The sequence below is a fragment of the Lepisma saccharinum genome, unplaced genomic scaffold (assembly GCF_977018435.1).
Source record: "Lepisma saccharinum unplaced genomic scaffold, izLepSacc3.1 HAP1_SCAFFOLD_1152, whole genome shotgun sequence".
In the NCBI taxonomy this organism is placed as follows: Eukaryota; Metazoa; Arthropoda; class Insecta; order Zygentoma; family Lepismatidae; genus Lepisma; species Lepisma saccharinum.
Window position 1 is genome coordinate 1 of NW_028143793.1, and position 8624 is coordinate 8624.

At 41.6% G+C, this 8624-nt stretch overlaps 1 long non-coding RNA gene across 1 annotated transcript; it reads right to left on the bottom strand.

Annotated features, from left to right (window-relative positions):
• Window positions 1-4721: 4721 nt before the first annotated feature.
• Window positions 4722-8389, bottom strand: LOC145983518 (uncharacterized). Its single transcript, XR_014441258.1, has 3 exons — window positions 8112-8389; window positions 6128-6203; window positions 4722-4760 (listed from the first exon to the last, which is right to left on the bottom strand). It is a non-coding gene; the product is annotated as an uncharacterized LOC145983518 (long non-coding RNA).
• Window positions 8390-8624: the final 235 nt, after the last annotated feature.

Consider the following 8624-nt stretch of genomic DNA (forward strand, 5'->3'; position numbering starts at 1 on the left):
ATATATATATATATATATATATATATATATATATACAAATAATGAAGGAGACAGTAAACACTTACCACACGAATAGAAATAATTCAATATTTCGCGATCTGAGTCGCATTTTCAAGACGGTAGAAAAAAGATCGACGACACTTTGAGTAGAGGCACAGAATACTGACCGTAGCGTCTCTACGGTCAGTGTTGCCAGAAACAGTGGAAAGGAAACACGAAATACTTTAGCCAGTGTTTACTGTCAGGTGGGTGGGTAGTTTCGGGGAGGAGAGGAAAGAGTTACTGGTTGGCTAGGTTGAGTCCGGGGGGTATAGTGGCGTGCATGCCTGCTATATAGGCCCTTTCCCATCGCCTACGGAAAGATGTGTCAGAGCGGGGGGGTAAAAGGTGGATGATGGCAACACGGAAGCAGTTATTGAAGGTGGTGTTATGGCTGTTGGTGTGGATGGCAACTGTGAAATCGGAGTTTTGGGTGGAGGAACGGTGATTATTTATCCTTAGATTCAAGGGGGTGGAGGTTTCGCCTAGGTAGAAGTTGCCGCAGATTTGACAGATGAGGGTGTAAATTAGGTTAGATGAGTGGCAGGTGCCCTTAGGGTGAAGGGTGAACTCACCTGCCGCTGTAGGGATCAGGAGGGTGGGGGAGGTGATGAGTATGGGGCAGGTCTTGCACCTGGGTTTATTGCACCTGTGGGCTGGGGGAAGGGGTGCGGAAGGGGTGGGGGTGTTTCGGACCAAGATGTTTTGGAGGTTGGGGGGGGCGACGGAAGACGACCCTGGGTTTTTCCCGAAAGATGTCTCTGGTCTCGGGATCGCTGTGCAGGATGGGGAGGAGGGAGTGGAGGGTATGTCTGATTTTCGTAATGTGAGGGTGGTATTGGGTGATCAGAGTTGGAGGGTTGGTTTTGGGTTGTTTGGTGCGGTTGTGGGAGTTAGCTCTAGTGATTTGTTTGTTGATGAGGGTGGAGGGGTAGCCACGGTTGGTTAGGGCTTGGTGCAGGCGTAGGTTGTAGTTTTGGCGGGATGAGGGGGATGAGTTGAGGCGCTGGCCTCTGAGGGCTAGGGAAAATGGGATGGCTTTTTTGGTGTGGTAGGGGTGTGAGCTGGAGTAGTGGAGATACTGGAGGTGGTTGGTTGGTTTGATATGTATGGATGTTTCCAAGTGGTCTCCCACAATGTGGATGTCCACATCGAGGAAGGTCACTTGGTCTTTGGAGTGGAACCAGGTGAATTTGAGGGTGCTGAACTCATTGAGTCGGTTTAGGAATGTTGTGAGGGAGGGTTCACCATGTGTCCAGAGGAGAAAAATGTCATCAATGAATCTTAGCCAGAGGAGTGGTTTCAGTTGCTGGGAGTCAAGGAATTCCTGTTCCAGCCTGCCCATGAACAGGTTGGCATAAGAGGGGGCCATGCGGGTACCCATAGCTGTGCCACGTATCTGCAGGTAATGTTGGTCACCGAAGCAGAAGTTGTTGCAGGTAAGTACAAGGTTGGCTAGTTGAATCAGGAAGTGAGTGCTGGGATTGTGGGGTTTGGGTCGGCTGTTAAGGAATGATTCCGTGGCACGGAGGCCATGGGCATGGGGAATATTGGTGTAAAGGGATGTGACATCAACTGTTGTGAGGATGGTGTTGGGTGGTAGGGATGGTAAGTTTTGGATGATGTTGAGGAGGTGGTTGGTGTCACGGAGGTAGGAGGGCAGGGCTTGGACGAGGGGTTGGAGGTGAGAGTCTAGGAAGGCTGAAATGCGTTCAGTGGGTGAATTGTAGCTGGACACAATGGGTCTCCCGGGGTTGTTAGGTTTGTGAATTTTCGGGAGGAGGTAGAAAGTGGGGGTGCGGGGGTTGTCAGGTATGAGTGAGGAGATGGTGGAATTGGATAGGCCTTCAGGGGGTCCTCGGGAGAGGACAAAATCCCGAATTTTGTCTAGGTGTGTGGTAGATGAATCAACCGTGGTGGGCTTGTACCACACATCTACCACACACCTAGACAAAATTCGGGATTTTGTCCTCTCCCGAGGACCCCCTGAAGGCCTATCCAATTCCACCATCTCCTCACTCATACCTGACAACCCCCGCACCCCCACTTTCTACCTCCTCCCGAAAATTCACAAACCTAACAACCCCGGGAGACCCATTGTGTCCAGCTACAATTCACCCACTGAACGCATTTCAGCCTTCCTAGACTCTCACCTCCAACCCCTCGTCCAAGCCCTGCCCTCCTACCTCCGTGACACCAACCACCTCCTCAACATCATCCAAAACTTACCATCCCTACCACCCAACACCATCCTCACAACAGTTGATGTCACATCCCTTTACACCAATATTCCCCATGCCCATGGCCTCCGTGCCACGGAATCATTCCTTAACAGCCGACCCAAACCCCACAATCCCAGCACTCACTTCCTGATTCAACTAGCCAACCTTGTACTTACCTGCAACAACTTCTGCTTCGGTGACCAACATTACCTGCAGATACGTGGCACAGCTATGGGTACCCGCATGGCCCCCTCTTATGCCAACCTGTTCATGGGCAGGCTGGAACAGGAATTCCTTGACTCCCAGCAACTGAAACCACTCCTCTGGCTAAGATTCATTGATGACATTTTTCTCCTCTGGACACATGGTGAACCCTCCCTCACAACATTCCTAAACCGACTCAATGAGTTCAGCACCCTCAAATTCACCTGGTTCCACTCCAAAGACCAAGTGACCTTCCTCGATGTGGACATCCACATTGTGGGAGACCACTTGGAAACATCCATACATATCAAACCAACCAACCACCTCCAGTATCTCCACTACTCCAGCTCACACCCCTACCACACCAAAAAAGCCATCCCATTTTCCCTAGCCCTCAGAGGCCAGCGCCTCAACTCATCCCCCTCATCCCGCCAAAACTACAACCTACGCCTGCACCAAGCCCTAACCAACCGTGGCTACCCCTCCACCCTCATCAACAAACAAATCACTAGAGCTAACTCCCACAACCGCACCAAACAACCCAAAACCAACCCTCCAACTCTGATCACCCAATACCACCCTCACATTACGAAAATCAGACATACCCTCCACTCCCTCCTCCCCATCCTGCACAGCGATCCCGAGACCAGAGACATCTTTCGGGAAAAACCCAGGGTCGTCTTCCGTCGCCCCCCCAACCTCCAAAACATCTTGGTCCGAAACACCCCCACCCCTTCCGCACCCCTTCCCCCAGCCCACAGGTGCAATAAACCCAGGTGCAAGACCTGCCCCATACTCATCACCTCCCCCACCCTCCTGATCCCTACAGCGGCAGGTGAGTTCACCCTTCACCCTAAGGGCACCTGCCACTCATCTAACCTAATTTACACCCTCATCTGTCAAATCTGCGGCAACTTCTACCTAGGCGAAACCTCCACCCCCTTGAATCTAAGGATAAATAATCACCGTTCCTCTCCACCCAAAACTCCGATTTCACAGTTGCCATCCACACCAACAGCCATAACACCACCTTCAATAACTGCTTCCGTGTTGCCATCATCCACCTTTTACCCCCCCGCTCTGACACATCTTTCCGTAGGCGATGGGAAAGGGCCTATATAGCAGGCATGCACGCCACTATACCCCCCGGACTCAACCTAGCCAACCAGTAACTCTTTCCTCTCCTCCCCGAAACTACCCACCCACCTGACAGTAAACACTGGCTAAAGTATTTCGTGTTTCCTTTCCACTGTTTCTGGCAACACTGACCGTAGAGACGCTACGGTCAGTATTCTGTGCCTCTACTCAAAGTGTCGTCGATCTTTTTTCTACCGTCTTGAAAATGCGACTCAGATCGCGAAATATTGAATTATTTCTATTCGTGTGGTAAGTGTTTACTGTCTCCTTCATTATTTGTATTCATCCGCCCTTCTGGCACCATTTCTAACCCTATTCCTGTATATATATATATATATATATATATATATATATATATATATATATCTGTAACCGCGCTCGAACACGCATCCTTCAGAGCGAGAAGCCATAACACTAACCACTCACCTACACCTTCTGTTGGTAGGTTTTTATTTACTTATCATGTAAGTTTTCCAATTGTTTCACTACTGGCGACGTGAATTTCTTTTCGCTTATTTTCTTTCAGATGTAGTTGTTTTTCCAGACTGATACATTTTTTTACCTTCTGCTGCCATGGAGATCTTTATAGACTACATTTTTGGGATGCAACTCACAGAAAAATGAATATCTTAGTTTAAAAAAAAACTTGAGGTGGGAGTGACGTGTTCAGTCACACATTTGACCTCAAAATTGTTCATCTTTGAAGTTTTGCTTGCAAGGCCACCATCAACCGAGCATTTATATTCTGAACATATAGTACATATAGGATGTGGGGCAATATGAACTAGTCTTATAACCTAATTAAACCCCAACCCACAATGACGTATTTATCATGACCAGTCAAAATAATATTTCAGCACATGTTATTCGAGTAACACTTTTCATTACTGTTTAAATTTAAAGAACAATTACAAAATGACAAACCTGTAAGCAGATGTTATAAGGGTCTCCCTGATGCCATTAGTATTAACAATTTTCGTTAAACTACTTCGTAACACACACATCTACTTTCTGTATCATTTGAGGCACTGTGTAATTTTTATATGTTAACAATGGTAAAATATGAATGACCCTATGCACAGAATAGAGCAAAAAAATATGTATTATGATGAAACTTACCATAGAAGAAGTTACTCTTGCCGGATCCATTACGGCCAACTGAAATACAGAACAGGAAATATAAATGTAACAAGTATGTCTTAAGAGAAATATAACATTCAACAGTGAGTGACAGTGCATGTATGTCTGTTATTTTAGAAAAAAACTCACTTCTAAGATTTTAAAAAATCTCCCAATCAAAGCATGAGAAAAAAATAATTAAAAATCAATTTAATTAATGAATTCCAGTTATTTGCAAAAGAATTGTAAAACATTGAGTTTTAAACACAGAGTTGTATGAAGCCTTAATTTTTTCAATGCAGTCACTAACAGTTGTAAAGCAGTCAATCAGTCTACTACAGAAATATGTTTCTAATTTAAACACAGCCATAAAAATTTAAGCAAAATTACAAGTATCTACTACAATGGACTTAGGAAAGTCACACAGGGAGTAATAATCTAAGATCAGATTGTTGGATTTTTCAATGTAATTTCCACCTCTATTAGTGTAATTGGTGTGCCATTTGTTCTACGTGCAAACTGAAAATCTCTGATAATGATTATAAGTTATTAAGACAGAAAAAATGTAGGCGACTGCTATTGCACACATTTTCATATAAAAAAACCCATTAAAATTAAACAAATGTTAAACAGGAAATGCCTAGAAAGACAGTGCCTTTATCACAAACAAACAATAAAGTAAAAATTACTACATTAAAGTTAACCAATGCATGATGTAAATATTTCTGTAATAATCATAAAGCTTTATGTGGAAGATAATTCCTTTCCTCACAAGAATGGGAACACACTGTATACTGATGTCTCTACATTCAGAATATTAGAATAGAAGTATAGTACTGTCATAGGCGCAAAATATTTGTTCTTGTCCTCTGATTTTACCCAACTATATACGATTATAGAACGCTGTGTAAAATTTGCTAACATAAATAAAAGACTAGGTTTTCAGTACCCTTCACCCTCTGTACCCCTTTGAGAAAGTGAAATGTTTTGCATCGTTTGTGAAGATTATGTTGTTTATGAACTTTACTGGTAAGTAAAGCACCCCTGTTACTTTAGCATGATACCTTACCGTGAAGCAGAACAGCCCGAAAACTTCGCACAAGTTAATATACCACTCAACATGACATTCCATGAGAGCAGCTATAATTTTACACTGTTAGGAGTGTTAGGTTTGGAGCTGAGAGCAATTTCTGATGTGTTCTTTCTACTCCGAGATGACAAGTTTTTAATTACGCGGGCCATACTTTCGTATCAAACATCTCCATTATTTGTATTTTCCACATGCTGGAACCAATTTTATATTATGTACAACATCGAAATATATAAATTTAAAAAAATTAATGTAATTCTCGAGGGGGACAGTGGGTCAACGGCCACAGATCTTCTATAGATACAATATTACATACCAACAACATTGTGCTTAGATTCAAATGGATCTACAATTGTCTGCTCCCTGTAACTCTTAAACCCTTGGATGATAACCTGCAAGAAACACATAAATATATCTTCAAATGCCATGACATAAGTATGATTCACTATAAACTCACTACAGTGAAATCCAGATTTTACACTTTCCAGCATTATATATCAATCTTCAGGGTCCCAACATAGCAAAATGTTATAAAATTTTAATTGGTTTTACATTTTAAGTATTTACCATGGAAAATAGGAAGCACATTATCATGGGTCAAAATAGGTTGAGACAATATGAAGTCAGCAAAAGAAGCTTGTAATAAAATATGATAAAATCAGTGCCGGATCTACAATCCGCAAAACCCCGCAGTGCGGGGGACCTGGAGGGAAGTAAGCCTCTAAGGGGGCCTCAGCCATTGACATAGTCAGTGCTCGAAAAAATGTCTTCAAAGCTAGGTGCCAGCTCTGAAAATCAGGCGCCAAGAAACCACCTTCTAGCGATTGTGCATACTACAGTGTGTTTCATAAGTCGCGTAACCCAACTTTGAAAATGTATAACATGAAAACCGTAAGATATATTTACACCTGGTTTTCTGCACTAAACTGATCATGTAGGCTATCACTGGGTAAAAAAAAATTATATTAGCATTTATCCAAATAAAAGAAATTACATTATTTGAAAAACATTGTTAATTTGCTGAAAACATCTGAGAATTGATTTTCAACAATAAATACAAACTCTGACCAATTTGTGGGATCATTTGTTGGTGTTTGACTAGTCGTAAAACAGTTGCTTTGTGAGGATGTGTGGTTGTGAGGTACAGCAGAAGCAGGGTATTTTTCTTTGAAAACTTCTTGCACATGAGTGTAAGAATTAGTAGTATCGTAAAATACTCTTCAGCAAAGCAGACACGCTGCTCCAATGTATACGCCATGCTGAATCAATTAAAATAAACAGGCAGAGTAGCTGCGAAAGTGAGCAAAGAGAATTCAGGATAACCAGAGGCAGTCTAGGATTCTCTCAAGAGTTCAATTTCGGCAGAAAATCTTGATTTATTATTTTTCATGTAAATGTATGGCCAATACTTAGGCACATGTTGCATGCATCTGTTGACAATATTTCGACCTGCTAGTGTTGCCATCTACGGAGATATGTCCCAAAAATATAACTTTTTCACATAAATTCGTCAGTCAAAAATCCATCAAATGTTGCACATGACCAATATTGGTCGTAAATGACAGATCGACATGGCATCAGACATCTAATTATGACCCTTCGATAATTTCATACATATTTTTCTCTCAGTGAATTTCTGGAAAAATGTTAACGCTGCCTTCTGCCAGTTATTAATTTATCTAATTTTCTGTGTTTGCATTGTGTCCAATTTTTAGCATTGGAAATATCTCAATGGATGAGGCTTTATAATGCAGTAGACCCCGTGTAAATATCTCTTACAGTTTTCATGATATAAATTTTCAAAATTTGGGTTGTGAGACTTTTGAAACATTATGTATAAGAAGCTGAGCATCACGGTATTCAAAACATCGCTAAATCATTTGAGAAAGCAGGAAATTGGGGACAAGGAGTAAGAAATTGTTACTGATTCTATGGAATGTTCACAACCTTGATTAAAAAAATGCTAACTTACGCTGTACTGCAATTTGAACTTAGAATCTTCAAAATTTCGTACATATTACAGTAGAAGATCAGTCGCTAGGCTGAAATTTACATATTTATTAACATATTCTTTATTCTATGTACGAGGAGGTCATATTCAATTCAATGAAGCCCTGTAATGCAGCCTGCTGTATTAGCAAGTTTTACAAATGAACTACAATATCGATGTTAATGAAACTACAAGTGAGTGAACGAAAGTTCGAAGTACAAAATCCTGGCACAAAATAAAAAATACTGTACGCAAGTAACTAATATCAGCATTTCCTACAACTGCTACATGGAAGTGTAGAATATCTTACCTGTTTTATATACATTTTTACTCAAAACAAAACTCAAAATCAAATCCAGGTGCATGAAGTTCTTAAACAATTTGTTTACAACCAACTTCGACCTCAACTAGACATGTAAATTTCTGAAACAAAATAGTACTGAATGTCACTTTACTCCCACGTCTCCTGAATAAAACATATGCTCAAAGGCATAAAATATTTCGTACATTTGTAATATTCGCAACTAACAAGAGCAACCGCATAAAGCAATCACTTTCACGGTAAACAACTCGACTCGCGGACCTTAACCCACGTAAATGGCGGCAATTTCCTTCTTTTCGAGTTTCGATATTCGATATATTTATATACGTGTAGTGTATGTTTGTAATTTTCACTAATAATAAATTGATATGTAAATTATCTGATTTATCATGTACATCAATATATTATGTTATCGATCTCAAGAAAACTGAAGACTGTTTGTAACGATAAAAACATCAGGCATGCGACCTGCGACAGTGCTGTGCCACAGTGTGTCTAGCA